Here is a 22,071-nt window from a genome sequence, read left to right on the forward strand (position 1 = left end):
ACTCTTGCCAGTATTCTCACTGGTTACTAAAGGGTACATAACAAAATCTTTAAAGAGCCTACTCCATCCAGCTATTTCAAGAGGAACTGACAGATGTGGAATATAGGTTTTCCTGTTTCCAAGAATCCTGCACTTTCAGAGTCCAGAGATAATGCTCTGCGTTTTTAAGACTTATGTTATTCTTCATATCACCATGGTCTACAGCGTGAGCCTCCTTCCCTCTCATACCATAGGGTAGGGCTATTAAACTCAATATGCATTCAGGGTTGGTTTGTGCTCTGGTGTCTGGAGGTCTCCAGCCAAGGATGCAGAGCCGGAGCTGGAGACAGCGTGCCGCTGGGTGCTGGGAAGCATTCACCCCGCCAGCGGTGCTGCAAGCTGGSGCTCACGTGCCTCTAACACTCCTCACCTTGCCTGCCTTCTCCCTTCCCAGCTCTGATAAATCTTTGCCTGCCTATTTTGTGACTTTCCCTTATTTTCCTTCCACTGCATACGGAAATTATATCCTATTTTAGTGCTTTTTCACAGGGACCTGCAAAAAATGTCTGAAATCATGTCTGGAATCTCCAATTACCTCTAATAGTTTAAAAATAGTTATTTTTTTCTAAAACAGAGAAACATTACTCTGTATTTTACCTTTAATTTTTTCTGAGTGACAGACTGAGATTTTTTGGTGATATACACCTTTTAGGCTCATTGCATTTTCTTCCTGGATGCTTCCCAGGGAATTTTACATCTTTCCTATAGGAAACATGGGTGAGAACCTAATTTGTCTTTCTTGTAATTTGATTCTTTTCCCTCTAGAGCTCTTTTTCCCCCTCCTGTTTTTCTGAGATCTCTCAGATACTGTAGCCACAGTCGCTCCAATAACATAAATGAAGCCCATGTAGAACGGGACCTTAGCCGTGAAGGTGAAAAAGTGTCCTGGAGAAAACAGACCCACAGTGGCCTGGAGGACATGTACTGAAAAGTCTAACAGGCCTTTCTTTGTTTTTAATTCAATGAACTAAGCTCATATTTGAACTTGCTTTTTGATAAGGCATAATGATCAGCAATAGCTTTCATTTTCAAACCCCTCTAAGCATGAAAAACTCCTGCCGGGGGAAAAAAAATTCTGCTTGAAGTGTTTATATGACTACCTATTCCTCTGTCATTGTTTCTTCAAGAAGGATCTATAGATATTCTTCCTTTACCCCTTACTGCTACTCTCAGTGTCTCAGCACCATCCTACGGCTCATATTTCCCTTTAATACATTTGCTCCTGTAAGTCAGAGAGATAGATAGACAGCACAATGGCTCTTTGCAATATTTGTTTTCATGTATTCCTTCATTATAGAGCTCATTTCAGCTGGACCATTAAATAACTTCCAAGCAGTGAGAGAGAGGCAGTATATCCATCACATAGTGAATACAAAGCTTTTAATGCAGATCTCAGATCGATCCTTTTCTTCAAATACTAATTTTTATTTATTTCCCCTCCCTGGGGGCCTTAGCAAATAAAATATGATATTTCTGCCAGTGTGAATTTATAGCACCAGGAGGGAGATGAAATAAGAGAGCTGAGCATACTCTATTAGCTATTATTCATAAACTATTTCTACTTGTCAGATGCTTTCTGTGAGCCTCAGAACGTGTTATTTCCCCATCCTTTCAGTTTGACTGGAGCTGGTGAAGTTGCTTCAAATTTACACCTCGCTGCAACTGAGAACAAAGTCAGTGACCAAAGGCACCTGTTCCTGTTTCCTTGCACACTCATGCTATTGCTCCTTCCCAAAGAAGCTTATTTAGTATTCCAAAGGCAGAAACCAAAACTATATCTTCATAAGCATACAATTTTTCAAAGGAAATATATATATATATATATATTTCCTTCTGGGATTCAATTTCTGACATTGTTGTTATTGAGAGTAAAGCAAGATCAGGCCTGGGGAGAATTCAGTCTTACTTCAGATTTCTCAACTCTTAGGTGAAGTTCTTTCATATTATCAAATTGATTTCACGTCAATATGCTGTCTAAAGTTCAAATCAGGAAAAAGTGATGTCATATTTCTGAAGACTTCAGATGTAGTATACTTTCATCTTTCTGAATAACGGACTTTCTCTATCATCTTCTCTCTTATCTGCTTCCAGGCCCTTCGTCCCATCAAACCTTGTCAAAAATTTGGCTCACGATGGCTTTCAGTTCTGCCCATGGTCAGACTTACATGTGTTCCTGTATGTTACCTATTGCAGGCATAATTGTTTTTAATTATCAAGGCCTAAATGACAATCTCGTTTTTTCTTTTGTGCTACCTCTTTTATGCACTAATATTTAAGCATATAGAAAAATATAGATAAAATTTAGTTATCTATATGACAAATATATGACATAGCCAAAAGAGAGGAAAAAATTAAGATTGTTTTTAGAATAATGATTAATAAAATAAAACGCATGGACCATTTATTTGATAATTCTCAAACTGTGAATGTGTAATAGGAACAAATTTTGATTTAAAAATGAAAAAAAGTAAGTTCATATGTTTAATTATCTCCTTCCTGAGGGAACATTTCCAGTAAATATTCATGCCAGTTGAATCTTAATCTTGAAAATAACTATTCAATATGATGATATTGGATATCAGAGAAGTTCTGAGTTTTTCAAAAAGAAAATCCTCAACAGATGCCAACAATTAAAATAAGATATCAGGAAAATTGCCACTGGTAAGAATCCCTTATGTTAATGGTTTGGCATGAAACTACATAATTTTAGAATCTCTTTTGTCAGTGGAAACAGACTATGATATAAGCAGCTTCCAAAAATTAAATCTGTGGATGGATTTTGAGCCATGGCTCTTCCTCTTTTCGGACGTGGTTTCTTTAGAGTAGGGTATAACTGACCTGAAGAAACCATATAATTTTGGGAAATGCATGTGTCAGGAGACTATATGAATTATTAAAAGGTAAAACCCCCCAAATAGATGCCTTGCTTGTTTATTACAGCTGGTATGTTCATGTAGCTAAGGCAGCAGCAGGTGTAGAAAATAAGCTCATGACCCACTCTACCGATTTTATCTAACAGTTGCAAGAGAATAATTCTATACTTCTACTGCTGTACGTTTCTTAATACTTCTGAGAGCTAAACGCAAATGAAATTTATATTTAAAGAATTTTCATATTTTGAAATTTCATAGATTTATATCCAGCTAGACTAGAAAAACCTATTGGGGAATAACACCTGAAAAGTACTGGGTCAATGAAGAAAATCCCCCACCTGCTTTATCAAAACTGGCCTGTCTATGAAGGACAAGGGATTAGGTAGCCTCTGTAAATTTGTGGACTAGGAAGGAAGAACACATTTCCCTCCAAAGCAGCAGTTTCACTACTCAGAGCTTTACACTGAATTCTTCTTGTTACTAGCAAACTTGCTGGCAACTCACAATTGGTTTTGGCCGTTTCTATTTGCCACTTAATGTTATTGCACAGCTCCTGGGATCTGTGAAGATAACATTCTGGATTTTTCACAGAAAATTTCTTGATCACCTCGGTTGGCTCTTGCTTTAATTCTAATTGCTTCTTTTCATGTTTCTGTTTGTATCTGCAGAGTCAGGCAAAAGACTTTGAGGACATATCTTTTATATCTTTAGCAAAAATACCGGCAATCAAGCAACCTGCAAGGGGAACTTATTTTATCCCAGTCTCAATATTTCTCCAGGATATGAAATTCTTTGTCCTTGGTAATACTGTGGCTATAATAATTTATACTCATCACAGAGCGGTCAGTGTGCACCATCTCTGCTTCTCCACACCTTACTTCTGCTTCTGTTTTCTTCTTCTTTGTCATTCTGCAATATGTAGACATTTAATCTCATGATATACTAATAGCAATATTCTCTTAGGACTTGAGCTGCCATGGAGAATAGCAGGATTTTTTTTTTTTAATTTAATTCGCTGAAATTCAGTTTGGTTCTTCATCACTGCAACTATTGCTTTTACTGGTTTGCTAGTGGCAAAAGCCTGAAGCACTTTTTTTTTTTTTTTTTTTTTTTTTTTTTTTTGATGCTCTTCTCCTCCTGCCTGAAGGTAATAAAAGAAGGACACTGGTCTCTGCACATTCTAAGATATTATTTCAACAGTAAAACAGAAAAAAAAAGTGGAACTGCTTTGGGCTGATATAGTTCAGGCCTTTTTCTCTAGAGTATACCCTGTGCATAACTGAATCCTTTCTCACTTTGTCATGGGAAATCTGGTTACCTTAGTATTGAGTAAGGAACCTAGCTTTTATGATGGGACTCTCTCTTTCCAGTACTTCCAAGAGGGATGCAGGGGAGAAAAGGGGGACATAGAGTCAGTAAAACTTGTATGGCACCTTCTAACTGAATGTTTTGGAAAGAGAAAAGGAAGAAAAAAAAATACAAAAAACCCTTCAATATCCCTTGCAAGCCTTTGTAAGTTCTCAAAGTTTCTCTCACTTTCTGAATGTGTCACCTCACTGCCATGAAGGTGGCATGCTCCATCTATTCTGCAAAATAATCCTTCCCCTGGGGAGCTGGCAATCTCCCAGCAAAAATCGCAAGCTCTTTGCTACTTAGCACCGCGTAAAGATTGAAAGCATGTCTCTGCTATTGGTTCTATCACTATAAGACAGGAACTATTAAGTGCTAGAAGGGATGAAATGCATATATCTATCATGACTTTGACATCCTTCCTTATCTTCCCTTCCTAGGTAAGAAAATTTTGCATTTTCATACTTGAAAAAAGAAATGGCCTGAGGGAAAGAAGTAGCTTTCACTCTTATGCTTGACTTTGTTTTCTCTCAGCTTAGTGCCAGACTACAACAATGTGGGGTTAATCAATCATATGGTTTCACTATTCTTCATGATAAAAGGTCCTTCTAGAAGCTACTCCTCTTGGATTACCCCCTTTCTCTTGGAAAATTTGGGTTGTTCTGTTATTTTTTGTTTTAAGACAAAATGGTGTCTCATGTTTATAAACAGAGACTAATTAATGAGAAATAAATTGGTAGCTATATCCCAAATGCTCTAGTTTTTCCTCTGTGTATCATGATTGATAGATTCTTGAATCATGTTCGTGATTCTTTATTCCCAGAATGTTAATTGTCCGTATGCACTGCACCAGGTGGGAGCATTGGCTGCCAGTAGGAGAGCTGTTGAGATTTTTGCAATATAATGTTACTTTTTAAATCAGAAATTATTTTAATAGATGATAATGTTTTGATGTAAATGTTTCACTTTTGACGATCTGCTACTGGAAACACTTCAGATCTGCATGTTTTCAGGCCTGCTTCTATATGAGGCACTTCTTGGAAGAAGGATGTGCTGCCATTTCATCAAAGGGACTAGAAGACATAAAGGTTGCTTAAGAGTAGATTATTTCAGGGTTTCTAAGCTTTCTGATGGGAGAAACATTAACCTCAATTTGTGAGAGCTTTCAGTAAATACATATTTTTCTGTATGTTGGTGTCTGACAAGGTGCTTTCAAAGCTCCTAGTCTTCCTGCTTCTCTAGCTCAGAAAGAAACTCCCAGAGCTTCCTACCCCAATATCAAAATTTACCTAACTCTCTAAGACCTCCTGATCCAGATTTCCAAAATCCCTCACTTATGGTGCCCTGCATCACTGCAGATATCCCAGAAAGCTTTTGAAGGTTGGTGTTAGCCCAGGAGGTTTGTGAGGCTTACTATAAAGTTCTCACATAGTGGGAGAGAAGAAGCTCTACCAGCTCTGAGGATACTTTACAATTGACTTAATTTCATATTGAAAAAATCAAGCACAAATAATGTAGTTCTTCTCGTCTACAACACTTGTAAAACATCTTAAGAGATACTACATTTATAATTTTTTATTCTGGCTTCTTTCAGAATGGAAATTCTGAATTTAATTCAGCTACAGTTATAAACAGGTGCCCACTGGCACCGGGAATGGAGGAAAGAAGACAAGATGGCAAGATCCATATAACCATATTCATCTATTTACATAACACTAACCCTCTCTAAGTGCTCAAAACAGATCCCAGTCTTTCAGTGCTCTCCCATATGTAAGTCCCCACTAAAGTCAACTGAACATACTGTGTAAAGAAGGGATTCAAAAATTGGCCATGCATTCAGCATAATCCTTCTCAAGCTAACTCAAACATTTACTCAGAGTTTGACTCTATTCCCAGACTGAAATCACCACAGATGCCTCAGTTACTTGTCTAGGGGGTTATAGTCAAGGGAGGGAGAGACCTGAAAAGTTGCAAGTAGATGTGTGCATCTAAGCAGTAACTCTGCTAAATACTGTTGGTATGAGCCGTTTTGAAAAGAAAGTGGGCTTAATGAGTGACCTAATAAAAGTCCTGGAAATATGGGAACACTTAATCTGGCAGTGGTTTTATAACACTTAAATAGGTTGTTCTCATGCAACTAATATTTTTAGGTTGCTTTTCCCTTTCTTCCAAATTTGCTTTTATGTATTTTTAGTCAAGCTTTCTGTCTTCTCATGCTGAAAAACTGCTGATGTTTTTACTCTGCAGAAACTGAGGACATTTCAGCTCTCCATGCCACATGAATCAGCAAATCTTCCCTTAAAAAAGTCAACGCTTTTCAGAACAAAGCTGGAATAAATAGTGAACTTGCCATTTTTCTTTCTTATGTTGCTGCTTCTTTCTTAGAAACAGAGAGAAGTTAGTCCAATAATTTTATTTAGATCTTCCTCCCAGAGCTCAGAGCTCAAGTATGATTTTTTTTTTTTTTTACTTCTACAATCTATCCCTCAATAGTTTGCCTAAAAAGTCTGGGTTCTGTCCTATTACTATATTTGAAATGGTACATCTTTTATACAGGAGATCACTGTAGGAAACCAATCCTCAGCTTTTGGAAGAAGCAACATGAATTTCAGTCCCAAAGTTTATTTTGCACATGCTTTTTCACATTTCTGTTTGCTTTTCTTCACTGTGTCTATTTTAGTGCTCCATCCAATTAAGTTTAGCATGTCATATAAAAGTTTCCTTTTAATATTTTGGCTCAATATGCAACTATATAGAATAGAGTAGCTATTGTTAGTAGTAACTAACAGTAACTAAAAGCAACTACTGTTACTATTCTATCTTTCTGTTAGTTTGAGATGCCTTGCTAAGCCATCCACTATCAAATAAATAGGATGGTTTACATTTTTTAAACGTATGCATGTCACTTTTATTTGCCAGTAATTATATAAATTAAACCACTTTGATGGGTATCTGTAAGAAAGCAGAGTACCCCAAAAAGCACAAGAAAACAGAAGCAACAAAAAAATAGCAGTGGCTTGCTTCGCTCAATTTTAGGGCAAGTGTCTGACTTCTGGAGATCAGCACTTTTCTCAAACCATTCTCCTTTTCCAAATCTTAGAAAAGACTTCAGAATAAGCCTATGAAAAACTGCTTTTCACACTAGTGGAGTTCTTACCCTGACTTTAAAACGTGGGTACTGACAGATGGGAAAGTGGCAGCTGGAGACTGAAGAAATAGTCAGGCTGTACAAAAGCATCCCTACATCCTAGAGTTTGCAGAGCTTTCACCCACAATTCACATTTCAAATGCTTCTACCTCTTTTGTCCCACTTTCTGCTCCCCACAACACCACAGTTAGGAAGAAGTTTATATTTGCATTTTCACATCCATGTATAAATAATTTATGTGCAAGGAAAAAAATGATGGTATGGTCATATGTAGCCACTCTATAATGGCTACCAATAGCAGACAAGCAATTTAGCATGAAGCGTCAATGAAATTTCTTTTGCCTTAAGTGAGAACTTGTTTCAACAATTCAGATTTCTGAGACTGATGGCCCAATTTACCAAGGTCATACAAGAGAAGAGGGAAGAATAAGACTAAGAAAAATGTCATTTCTATATGTGCTTCTGGGTATGAATTCTTTTCTTGTCCACCTCAGTTTCCAACTCTCAGAAAAAAAAAAACTAACAAAAACATCCTCAAGGCCCTATAGCTACTGTTGTTGTAAGTCCAATATCAGTGGTTTACTGAATACCCTTGGTACCTCCTGGAGATTCACTGCATCCTTTTCTATCATAGCTACCACCAGTGCAGTTTAAGGGCCGGCACAAGAACAGTGACTTATACTGTATCTGAACGCGGGGACGAGGACTACATCTCACTCAAAAATGAGATACTAAATACCCTGCGATCCTCTCTGCTGGAGAGGTCAATTTTCTTCCTATCCTCCCCAAGCAAATGCCAGAAATCTGCTAAGTACATAACAACAGCCAGACAGGATTTTTACCGATAGCTCATAGATCTCTCAATTCTTATAAATACGCCCGCTTTGATTCTTTGTCCTCGCTGCTGTAAATCAGCAGTTATTTTCATTGACAGTGAGGCGGTAGCACCACTGTTGCATGTGGGCCTCTAAGTGGAGAATAAGGCCTTTTGGGTCAGGAGTGTCACAACAAACTACAAAATGCACATCAAGTTCTTTTTTATCTCTTTTTTTTTCCCCACATGAAAACAATGATATTAGCATTATCTAATGAAGCAAAGTGTTTACACAGTCTGTCTTTCTGCTTGCATTTAAAGAAAGAAGAGACATAAAAAGATGCACGCAACAGGAAAAGTAGTGAATATTTTAAATTGTTTTATACTACATAGACTTACTTTTTTCTTCTCTGTCATGACAAGGATAGGATGGGAGGATAAGAGTTCTTCGGAGGAATTTAAACAAGAGGAAATTAGAAGCTGGATGCACTGGAACTGGGAGACTGCTAAACATATTAGACACAAAGGAGAATAAGCAATGAGAGGAGAGTGGGCAGAGGACAAGAAGCAGGTGTCAGGAATAACAGCCAATATAGTATTCACAGGTGGCAATTAATGAGAATTCAGCATCTGACTTTATATTTATGATAAGATTTTAGTATAACATGTAGAACTAAGAAAAATTTTAAGAGTTTGTGTGAGAGAGACCTTTCTGTTTCTTTAGTTGGTCAGGCTCTTCATGACATTTGGAGGAGTCCAGAGCATGTAACATTTTGTCCAAAGTCTCGTATGTACTTTGCATCCTTTATTTTCTGAAAGAAAATAAAATATTTGTATTACATAATTCATAACCAGTCTCTCAATTTGGCATCCAAAGCAACCCATGGGATCAGCACTCTGTTACGTTTTATGTTTCAGGTTTGCAATCAGATTTCCATTTTTTTTTTCCCCCCTTTGTGCTTTTTAACTTACTGGCTTCTCCCGGTTAGTTCTGGGATTTGAAGACTCAGTCCCTTTCTCTCTTTTTTTACCTCTCCCTTTTGTGGAAAAAACTGATTTTCAGCTCAGCAATAGACCTGTTTCTATAAGTCTGTTCTCATTTAGCAGTCATCTTCTAGGAGCAAAGAATAATTTCACACGAATCTGCTGCTTCTGTCACTTCTGTTAGCCACTCTGCACACACATTATCTTGCAGCTGCAAGGGGTCAAATATGATGTTTTATCACACCGTATTCTCTCTTTGACCTTTTTCTACTATTCATGAGAATTTAGAGCATCCTTGTTTTATCTTTTAGTGGTAATAAAGTCAGGTGGCCTCATTTTGAACTTCCTGTTGAACAGTACTTTAGTTAGAGACAATCCCAAGCTCAATAGCATTTGCTATGCAATATAGCTATGCCAAGAAAAGATTTGAATTAGAGTCATAGGATTTTTAATAGATCTTTGAATAATTATGACACTATTTTCTACAAGACCAGTAGACTGTAGGTTCCCTGGGCTAAGAGTCTTGTGTTGAGAATTTTACTCTTCTGCAAAACAAATAAATGAACAAAATCAAATTGTGATCAATCGTCTATCATTACCGCAGCTGGTTTCCCAAAGGTTTTATATTATGTGGCCTGTAGCTGTATTTTTTTAATAATGCTATTTCGTACAGTGGGATAATAATGCAGAGCAAATATACTTTTTTCAGCATAAGCAAACAAATTTACAGCAATCTGTGATTATGAACCTATAATTTTACTGGATTTATTTATATATGCAACATCAGATAATGATCTTTTCAGTAGCTTTCACTTTCATTTTCCATTAGATTTCTTTATAATATTTTATCAGTTTGCATAATATAGCAAGAATGATTATCCTATTTTATAACCTATTTTCTTTGTCTATGTTCATAATTATTACTATTTTTCTTATTATTTTAACCCAGATTTTTAACCTACTGTCACATGCACTAGTGTTCTTCTCACAGTATAATAGGAATTCTTCTTGTGCACAAGCTAGTATTCTACTTACTCTTGAACAATTTTTAGTAGTTATATTCATCATAATAATAATTCCTCTTGTTCTTCTCCCTATATTCCACAAAAGTGAAGTGCTCTTCACTTTCCTTCTGGATTTTTTCTTTATACATTGCAAAATGCTTTTCCTTCTAACAAACATGCAGTTTTGTATGAAAGCAGCTCCACGAAAAGACAAAAATCTTGTTTGGACCTTTTCCATTGCTCTCCACCCTTCCAGAAAGATCAACCTGTATTGGGGTACCATATTCTTCTCTTATGACTTTTCTTCATGTGTAGACCTTCTAAGGATGGGATTCATCTACACAGTTTTGATGTTTTTAACACAAGTCTTTCTGAGACAATTGTCTAACCTCTCACTGTAGTCAATTAATGCAATCGATAGAATCTAAAAAGCAATTCATCTAAAAAGCAGTTCTTCCTACAAGAGATACCAGCATTTGATCAGCTCAGTCCCTCTCCAGGATATACTGACTCTTGTGATTTTCTCATCTTTAGTAACACTTCAGTCCACAGTTGCTAAAGAAAGTCTTAATTTGCTGAGCTGTTTCAGTGTGTAATATTGCCCATTTTTCTACTGAAAACTTACAGTCAGATTTTATTTTATCCATCATCCTAGAAAACTTGATTATTATTTTAAGTTTGAGACAGTAACTTCTATAAACCATTATTCTGCAGACCTCCAGCCTCTTGATTTAAGAGTCCTCCAGATTAACAGTCTCACAATTTTTAAAACGTTTCAACATAATTTCCTCTTTTTGATTTCTTATATGCAGCTGATATTAAGAAAGAAAAATCTTTCTAGTAGTGTAGTAATTTCCAAAATTCTCAGTAGCGGGTGTGATAACTGGCCTGCTGTTCCTAATTGGCCATGAAACTATACTACAGTTTTCATCCCACAGATATTAACAAAATAGAATAAAACACTTCTTTTTTTCTGTACCTTCACTTAATTTCATGAAAGCATATAATTCTTATTTGAATCTCTGACAGCGGTTTGTCTTATTTCTCAGAAATTCGAGCATTATTAGAACTCCGTGTGGTTCATTCATGAACTTTTCTTTGTGTCTAGTCTTTCCAGAGGCATCCTCCTGATTTAGGTATTTTTACTATATCTAATATTCAGCGTCTGTGGCTTCTTAATGGAACTATTATCCATATAGGCAAGGGGAAATCAGGAAGAGCACAAATGTGAGGCCAAATCAACAGGAAGATTTAGAGTGTTCAGGGTTTCCTTGTTGCTGGTTTTCCACCAGCAAAGGTGGAAAATAAAAGAGATAGATTACTGCCAAGTTCATGGTCTTACTGGCAAATACCTTTTCAGATCCAGACATCATAGCATAACTGGCTCAGAAGGGTCTTGCTGACTGGGATCCAATCTCAGAGGAATAGTTTGGCACGATGGTTATTAACCTGTAGCTAGAGTACAGGGAGGTGGGTATGCCTTTTGCCTGCTCACGGCACTTTCAGCTGGCAGCAAAAGCCAAAACTAGATCCTGCAGGACTGGTACATGTTGTTTTCTTCTCAAAAAGTGACAAGCAATGAGTTAGTCCAGCTCTTTACTTTTATGGGGATTTATAGAAGAAACAACAAAAGCTGGTTATTTTAAATATTTGAGAATGTTTCAGGAGAAAATAAGAGGGACCACAGACAGTACCTCAGACTGTCAATAGATCTAAGAAAAAAAATCTGCCCCTTGGGACTGCAGACACGAGGGGTTCACAGAGGATCTTTTTAGCATTAGCTCCCCTTTTAATCTTTGAATGTTCAAAAGACTGCAGTCATTTAAGGTTGCTATTTCTCCTCTTCTTTACAACCACTACTCAGGAGCAAGGTTTCCATTTCGGCTGTAGACCATATAATCTCCCAACCGTTTCTTCCTCTTGTGAGTATAAAATTAATCCTGGTATTAAAGTGAAGTTATTTTAAACTTTATGACTTTAAAAAAGTCATAAAACCAAATCACGTTATCTGGCAAACTGCTGTCAGAATTCTATGGAAACTGCAGAGGAAAAAAGCTAGAAATTGTTTTTAAGTAAGTGGTTTATTTTTAATCAAGCATTTTGCTGCTCTTTGCTAGTCTGGAATTCTCCTGAGTCTAGAGTACAGTGAATATAAAACATTGAACACTGGAGAATCTTTAAGCACCTCATAAACACAGTAGCTGCAAAATTTTATAAAAAAAAATTCAAAACTATAGGCCTGCTTTCCATACTGCAGTAACTAGATGCAAGAATATCTCTATTGCTGCAATAATAGCTTTGGATGGGACTAGACTAATTGTATGCTTGGTGGATGAAATAATTGATATACAGAAAGGTTTTAGTACATCCTTGTTTTCACCCTTCAGGTCCTATACAGTAGATTTTTATTTGAGTGCTATGTCATTGGTGTCAATTGTGCAAACTTCAAACACTGCAGGTGTGCAGGCTTTATCACAAAGGACGGTGCATTCAGAAGTAGGAAATTCAGAAAAGTTTCTAAAACTGCACATGAACTGTACATGCACAGCTCAGCACTGGAGAATTTAGGCATTGTTAGGACATTTGGTGAGGTCTACCTTTTCCCAAACAGATACCTTTCCCAAACAACCATGCAGATCGTTAAATACTTTGCTTTAATATATAATAGAACAGTTTTACCAGTAGGTAATTTTGCATGTTGCAGTGAAAAGCTGAAATTTCAGAACCACGGTATTGGGTGTTGTCCATCAGTTTTATGATAATGTAAAAGGCAAATTAGCTTGAACTTATTTCATAAAGGACTGTGGTCTGATCAGATTTCATAAATTAAGTTATGCTAGGTCAGTACTTCATTAGGAATAATAAGCATGTGTTTCAGGAAAAAAGAGCTGAAAAGGAATTCAGTTCTCAGCACGCCAAAGAGTTTTGTTTGTCCTTAGGCAAGACATGGAGAACTTAGGTAAAGGTAGATCCTGGTAGCTTTAGAGAACTGCTCCCTCTCTCCCTCCTTCCTCTCCTGTTTGTCTGAGGTGGGACATAGAAAGCTAGGTTAAGCATGGACCTTCCCCAACATCAAGCAAGGGAGAGTAAGGATATCTCAAAACACAGTCGGAAAGCAGTAGGGTGCTGTAGAGACACATTTAGAGCTAGCTGAATGAAAACCGAGGACAAGTGTACGTGCACCATCTCTCCTCAAACCATTGCCTCCCAAAGCTAAAGTCATTCAAAGATACTTGAAAATATTTCTTGATATTTGGAGTACATGGTACAGGCTGAGAGAAAAGCAGAGGAAAAAGCACAAAATACAAGTTCTGAAATTTAGTCGCCAGTCCTGGGCTTGGTTCTGTATTTCACATTCATGTGAAACTGAATTTTTTCAAGAAAATTCCCGAGCAATTACCAGAAGTAAAGCCTTCCCCATTTCTGAATAAACTTGTCAGTCATAGGGGTCCAAAGATTTCATTTGTGCATCTTCTCTTTCAAATTACTTGCCTGCAAGTGGCGTGGGGGGCAGGTTTAGCTCAGTTGCTTAGAGCATGGTGCTGCTAATGCCAGGGTCRYGGGTTCAATTCCCCTTTGGGTACGCTGAGAGTTGGACTAGATGATCTCCAGAGGTCCCTTCCAACCTTACTCTTCTATGATTCTATGATAGCTTCAGCAAGAGGGGAAACGACTGCATACCTTAGGTACTGCCTCACTGCTGAGCTGTCCTTTGAATATTAACTTTGTTTTGGTAGCACAACACAGAAAGCATAGGGCATCAAACCCGCAGGAAAGAGGAACAGCAGCTAGCTGCACTGATGTTAATTTTGGGAAATTGCTGAGGTTTTAACAGAACTGACCAAATCATTGCCAACACAGGCGAAACCCATCAACGTGCCTCTTGCATCACTGGAACATAACCTTGAGAAGAAAAATGAAAAACAAAGAAACACAGTTACAGGCATTAGGACTTACCACAACACTGTATTTCCTTAAGTTCCTCACTGTAAGTTTTGCCCCACACAGCTCTGTCAGCTGAATGGAGCTKAGTACTGTAACACTGAGGTAGCTAAAAAAGCTCAATTATTTAAAGCCTATGTATTTAATTGCTGAGGAAAATCAACTAAAGAGAGAAGGTAATTTCTAAACGAGAAAGGAATAAGGAATGCCAGCAATAACTGTATTGTCTTCATGACAACATCTAATTGCTGACCCTATAATCCTATTGTGCCAAATGACAGCGGATCTTACTGATGAACTTCCTGATTCTGGGGAGCAGAAATGAGATTAAAACCTCGGATCAGACTGCTCCTGGGTCAGTGTGCTTACTGATCTTTGTGGGCTGCATCCGGCAAGGTGCTGAATGCTGCTGTGATGCTCTGCTCATCTGCTTCTGCCAGCAGAGAGCTGGGAGCCTCCAGCATCTCTCCAGAGACCCCAGAACCCTGCCGGATGTAGCTCTCTATCTGGGGCTTAGAAAACAGCTTTAGGACCAATTACTGCATATTGTCTCCTTCCTCGGCATTTAGCATTGATGTCATCTGTCTATAAACCTTATCAGATCAGATCAATTTCAAAGCAAAACACTGACAAAACCAAGATCAAACTCAATATTTTTTTTCTTTCTTTTGATTTCTAGCTTAAATCTGTCAGGTATATACTGCCTGCATGCCATATGGTTTATATATCCTGGCATATAAATATGCATATAGGTTAAATCAGCCTTTATCTGTGTGGTTATACATATTACTTGTGAACTGGCATGTTATCATGCTCTATGATACGTTATACATTAGYACTTAACAGTGTAACACATGTAATTTAGTTAAAAATAAAATCTATGGGGTTACCAAGTAAACTCATTAAAGTCCTCTTGAACTTTAATTCAGCCAATGGAATTAATGATTCACACATTCTTATATTAGCCCAACATYAATTAAAGGCATTAATTAGTGGGAGACAACATCATCTATAGGTTAACGTAGCAGAAAGAAAACAGAAAAGTGAATGTTGCTCTCAAGACTGTACTTCTGGGAGTTGGTTATTCTCTGAGAGTATGTATTCCTGTAAATATACAGAAGGACAATAAAATCTGTAAGTGATCTGAGATTTTACTAAACATATACTAGGTGCACTAAGTTATGAAGACTGTCTCCTTTAATGGCATTTTTTTTGTTGGTACAGAATGCAATACATAATCTAGCATAATTCAGTGATGTCTTCATGTGCCTCAGTTTCCTTAGCTGTCACATGGACAGTATATTCCCTTTATTTTGCTTTCCTTGACCTCAAATAGGAAATTACTGAAATCTTGCGAGTACTTGAGACCTAAWTATTCGATAATTTCAAAACTCATCAATCTAAACTTTTCATTTTAATGCCTTTGAAATGGTTAATTTGGCTTTTGTCCAACATTTTGGCACTGTTTTTTTAGCTATTGACTGTCATACAAATGAAAGGTTTCCAAAATACRTAGAACTCTTGTATTTGAAAATGTTGAAATGTGAGCTTCTGTCTACTTCAGAACTGCTATCAGAATGTTTTCTAAATAGAAATTTATCAAAACAGATAAATGATCTGAATTTTGATGAATCTCTGTGTTCCTTTAAAAAAGGTGATCAAAATAATCCTGAACATCTCCACTGTGAAGCTCTATTAATGTTTGATCAGCACTTTGAAACCACAGCTATAGAAATGTWTATTGCTCTGAATATCATCATTAAAGTTTTGCAGCACTACAAGGATACAGGAACAAAAGTTAAATAAAAGCAGGAGTGTGACAGTAAGAATGAAATTATTCCAAGTTACTCAAAACTCTTGAAATTAGGTTGTCATTTTTTTCAATCGCTAGATTATGACCCATCAGGCTCACCAGGAAGAATGGAAAATATGATCAGAGTGACTAAAAATTGAAAATACAGTGAAAATAAAACTTCTTAAACTAACTCTAGTAAGTACAAGCAATATAATTCAGAAAGTTTGAGGATATATTATAAAAATATTCTTTCCTATATCAAATAAATGGATGACTCAAAGAACTGTTCATGGCATATGCAGAYTTCACACGCAGTTCCTATTAAACTGGAACATGTCTGCATTTTTAATACAGCTTGATCATTTGTTGCTCTGGAGGAATTGTTTGTGCCAGGAACTGGAGTAAAGTTTGCCTTGTACCAGAGAGATGAAACTAAACCAGTACAGACAGGGAGCATAATACCAAAAYTGCTAAATCTCCCCTTGCAAGCAAATAATCATATCACAAAGATATTCAACTTTATAAATACTGCAATCCACCTAAGGYTGGCTGCAATTGTTGCTTTGTAGATCTGCAAAATTTTGATAGGATGAGAAATAAAGCAAAGGTACTTTTTGGTAATGGAGAGAGAGCAGCAGCAAGAGCTACCAGCTTTCCTGGACTCACAGCCCCTAGGTGGGAATTCACCCACCCCRGGCATGCAGGTACTTGGGGAGTGCCGTGGCACCTATCCTACAAGAAGTCATGCAAACAAAATATTATATTAGCATAGTGGCTGGTTTGAAATGGATAGAGAGGGAGATATTGCTGGCTGACATACCTTGCTGCTTGCTCAAATGCTTGGAAGCTTTGTAACGACCAGAGCAGGCTTTCTTCTCTATTATCTATGATTTATCTAGCATTTTATTATGCTTACTGTAAACCACTGACAAATCAGCCTTGCTCTGAGCACTGATATCCCACTAAATAATAGCACATTTAGAGCTAAATTGGAAACTCATCTCTTGAAAATAACTAGTTTAAAGAATTCCCAATCCAGTTCATTTATTTTTCGCCTTCTGTTTCATCAAAGAAAAAACACAGGAGACAAAATGCTGGAGCATTTACTAGCTGACTTCCCAGGGAGAATGGCACAGTTTGTCCAGAAATGGCAAATGCCCCAGTTTGTACTGTAGCTGCCAACCCTCTTTAATATTCAGAGTCTAATGTCTGCACAGTTATCAAAGGCAAACACTTGTTTCTGTTCACTCAGGCAAAGCAATATTCCAGCTAAAAGTACAGCCTCTTTCCCCTGGGCTTTTCAAAATTCTCCCAAATAAATACACATGTTGGGGGGGGGAGGGAGAAGCTTTTTTTTATTATTATTTCTTTTCTATCAGACAGTGCTAGATTAATGAGCTTCCTCATGTTTTTGACATAACCAAAACCATCCAAAYCCATTTACTCACATTCATTTCTTTCCTGTAAGAAGCAGATATCTGCTCCTGATCAAACACTTGACATTTTGTCTGGTAGTGAAAGAAATAAGTGAAGATAAAAGTCCACAGGAATGAACAAAATAGATTTAAAGTTAYCCCTGTGGACTAGCAGGAATGAAATTGCCGCCCTGTATTTGAATAAAAGAAGTCCAAGTTTTGAAAAAGGTTATGCACTAACAACAAAAATAAAAATCTGACCTCTGCTGAACCCCGTATGTGCTCTCTTAAATGCAGTTTCTACAGCATAAAAGGCAATGCTAATTGATGACCACTGTAATTTGTTTCAGTACAAGTTTATCTGAGTAATATTTTGCCATAGCTGTCTTGAAAATGTCTCCATGAGATAGGAATTCCTCAGTTGTTTCTCAGTGCTTGCAGTTTAAGGCTAATAATACATCATTGATTTTGAATAAAAATTCAATTTGATAAAAATTAAATTTGAGAACTGCAGATATTTCTTCACAATCTTTGTATAGATGGTAAATTTTACCCCCAAACTGGGTAACATTTTATTATTTAAATTTTGAATATAAATGATTACTTTTATTTGGGGGATAATTGAGATAAAATAGTGGGGTTTAATTTATTTAATAATTCATAAAGTGTTTAGTAATTAAGAAGAGTAAACATTCTGTTAAGACTGTCCAGTAAGAAAGTCAATTAGCTAGATGCTAAATTCTTTACAAAACACATTCTAAAATGTTCACTTTAATGTCTTTTATCGAACTGGAATACAGTGCCTCATTGCAACAAAACAGAGTGTCTTCCCACCCTCAGTGGTTCAGGGTGGGATCAAGCATCCACAAGATCCAGAAATGTTGATTAAAAATGGTGACACATCAATCAGTCCATGAATAATTGAAGAAAAGAATAAAACATATAGTAGCCCCGTGTGGTCCTGTCTTTACTGTGCAGGTGCTTCCATGACAYGCTATGTTTCTTCCTAGGACTCCACATGTCCCTGCATTGATTTTACTGGCGTTTTAGTACCTACAATTTGAAGACTAAGAATGAAGACTTCAGAAATAAAACCAAAGTACTATGGTTCTCACATATGAAAAGTTTCTGTTTTATATCAATCTCCARTAGCTGTAGTTAATCATTTTTCCCTTTTACACATATTTTCCTTCAGAGAAACCACTAGAATTGAACCAGACCTTACATAGGATGAATTCTATTTATTTTCAGAAAGAAAGATTCAAGATTCAGCCTGGAAGGGTAGTGCTTGTAGTCTCTCAGGATTTGACCCAAATCTATAAGCCCCTTTAAGAAGTAATTTTATTTTTTCCTTCAGATCATTTATAAAAAATATCAAATATTATTGACAAGAGACCCCAGAGGAGTTTAAATAGAAACACTCCCATAATGATGATTCCCCACTAGTAAGTACACTTGGAGAGCTATTAGACCATTATTTTTTAATCTTTTGAATATGAACTATTTAGCACATTTTTCCATAAGGCTTTTGAGCTGAAACTCTTTCACATATGCCTAGAGTAYGCTCAGGAGTTGATCCACTTTTATACAATTTTCTTATTACTTTTCAACAGGAGGGGGCAAACCATTCTCTCTTTTATGCTGTGAGAATAGTCCTTAATTTTAGATCAACAGCAAGATGAGTCAAGTAGGCTGCAGCTAATATTCAACCACTGTTGAAATCAACGACACAGAGCCCTGTCGGGAATGGGTTTTTTTTACAACTTTTTGGTATCTTTCACATGCATGCGTGCACACACATACTCACTCATTTGCTCTCTTTCCAAATTAAGACCCTTCCCAAATTTTTGCTAATGTATGTCAGAACTGATTTGTAAAATGCAGGCATTTACACTGAGCATTCTATAAAACCTTAAAATAATATTGTTTTAATCCCAATCTTTATTAAACTCTTAGCAGGAGTAAGTAAAAAATAGTCTTTAGTAAAACAAGGTTGATATTAAATACACCAGCAAGCACGAAACGCAGCTTGGAGAGTTCAAGTGAATTTCTTATCCCTGAAGTTATTTTAAGGCTGTCCCCTACCAATAATCTCACTTTTAGTCGTAACTAACAGCCGAGCACTCTGATGAGCTGGGCTGGAGATGGTTGGGGTTCAAGGCCACTTTGTGGGCACTTCCAAGAAAATGTTCCTGTCTAAGAGCTGTGCCTGTGCTACGCTGGTCATGGACTGAAGACAGGCAAGTCGTGCCTAGAAGTTGTTCAGGAAATCTCTTGGGAAAAATTTGATAGAAATTAGCAATTACCGTGGAATCAGCAGATGCCAAAACCAGAATTAAATCCTGCTGTTTGAAGTTTCCTGTGCCACAGCTGTGAACAGCTTCAGCTTTTTAAAGGAAAAGGGAGAGTAGGAAAGCAAATGCCAAGTCTGTGACATAGAAGTGGGACATATTATCTCTTTCTTCAACTCATTACAAAGCTACATATATTACTTTCTGGAGCTAGGTTAATAGGCATTTTATGGCTTGTGGTATCCTTCCTAGAGAAGATAGGAAGTCAAAGATCTCATCATTTTTATTAACTGAAAACTGCTTTTGCRTGTTCACTAAATTTACTCAAATACCCGAAGAAGTATGGTTCATCCCATCTTGAAGCTTGCAACATTCCTAATATATATTATTATTAGCATAACAAAGATAAAATCCAGAAAAATGGACATGTCTTCCAACATATTTAAGAACCTCCAAGAAAATCACAGCTAGACTGCTGACAAGATTCCCTTGGATATTTTAGTTTAGATTACTGAATGGTTCAACTGCAATATTATACTTCAAGCTGTAAGTTACCAAACTGAATAGAAACAGGATTCCTGAGTGGTAGTTTTATTCAAAAGATGAATACTGAATCCTCTGGGTGTTTTTCAAAGTATGCACAAAAGGAGTTGTTTTGCAACAGAACTGCAGAAAATTAGGGATGGATTGGACCTATTTCCACCCAGGCTGTAAACACCTGTCATTACCAGGAGGTACTTTTTCCAAGCCTTTCTTACTTGGGAATAGCAACTTCTGATCGACTATTTCTAATCAAATCTTTGTATGGATGTGCTTCTGTTTAAAAAGCACACAGTAATCCTACTTCGCTTCCTTTAACACTCAAACCTCAGGAATATGTTCTGTCAGAAAAAAAAAACAGTCCAGAGAGCTGTGTCAAACTATGCAGAGTCGCGCGATGAATTGGTACACTGCTGTAGCTTCACTAAAGCCATCATACTGCTTTCTGTGGCATCTGGGAGGCACTACCGAATATTAATAACTCTGTGTAGATTTTTCCTGTTTGCTTTGAAGAATGGCTGTTACTTTGCAGATAGTATAATCCTCTTGACGATATTTAGGCTGAGAAAGAATGGATTCAATTCTGACATCAGCTACATGCATATATGGTTAAGAAATTTATTTAAGTTAAATAACTTTCTACAAGTTTCAGTCATAGAGCCCTTGCATGTTATATTTGATCTTCCAAATGTCTGCACAGATACTTTGCACACAATAGTTGTCTAATAGAAAACATTTGAAATATTTTTATTAAAAAATTGTGTGAATAAGAGTTTGCAGAAGGAGGCTATTATACTAAGAAAGTAAAACCTTAGCTAAGGATCCATTTCTAATAAGAACAACTGACCTGAAGACAAGACTTTTTATATGAGATACCTAAGAAATGGTGTGCTCTTTGGTTTGGCTGGCATCATGGTTCTATTTTTGTATTACCTTAGAAGAAATAACCCAAAACACTAAGTACAGGAACCACTCATTTTTCCAAACTAGTAAGATAATTCAGTGCTATCTGTTTAAATTCTTCTATATTCCTTTTAAGATTAGAAAAAAGAAAACAAAGAAAGATGAAAAAAATCAATAAGCTGACGCAGGGTCAGCTCAGTGAGTGAGTTTCCATTGAGCTTCSTGAGTTGGTTACATTGAATCGGTAACCTTTGAGGAGGGAGAGATAGTAAATATCATTCAGGAAATCTTGTTCTTGATATTATGAACTGTTTTCGATTTCATACCACGAATGTCTAGGACTCAGTAAAAATTCCCACAGACTTCTGGTGCTCTTCAGTTTCTAAATTATTGGTTTCGACCTTATGAGCAGAGTTTCAGGGTCTCATTCTATTTTACCCTGATATAGCAAACTTCACTCTAAAAATTCCTAAACACTTTATAAACATTCAAGACTCAATTTGCCCTCCAGTGAAATAAAGTCTGATGTAAGGTGAAAAATAGCAATGCCTTTAACTGCTTTAAAGTACATTTTAGGGCAAGACATGTAAAAAAATCTTGATAATCAGCTAAAGCTGCAGAGAGGGTTTAGATATGACAGTAGGATTAACACTCTGTTACTTCTTAGAAATGTACATACAGTTTAAAATAACGCAGTGGGAGAATTCTGATCCTTCCTCAAACAYCTCCACAGTTCCTTCCATTAGCTACCTTTAACGCATAAGAAAAATCCCCCATAAAAATTACTAAGTCTTTGAAAAGATTCCTGTGCTGTCAGGCCCTCTTTTCACTAGTATCCAGGTTGAAAAGAGGAGGGAAGGAAAAGAAGGAAGAAGGAAAAGAAGGAAGAAGGAAGAAGGAAGAAGGAAGAAGGAAGAAGGAAGAAGGAAGAAGGAAGAAGGAAGAAGGAAGAAGGAAGAAGGAAGAAGGAAGA

The sequence above is a fragment of the Rhea americana genome, unplaced genomic scaffold, assembly GCF_003343005.1.
Source record: "Rhea americana isolate MKP2758 unplaced genomic scaffold, rheAme1 scaffold_72, whole genome shotgun sequence".
NCBI lineage: Eukaryota > Metazoa > Chordata > Aves > Rheiformes > Rheidae > Rhea > Rhea americana.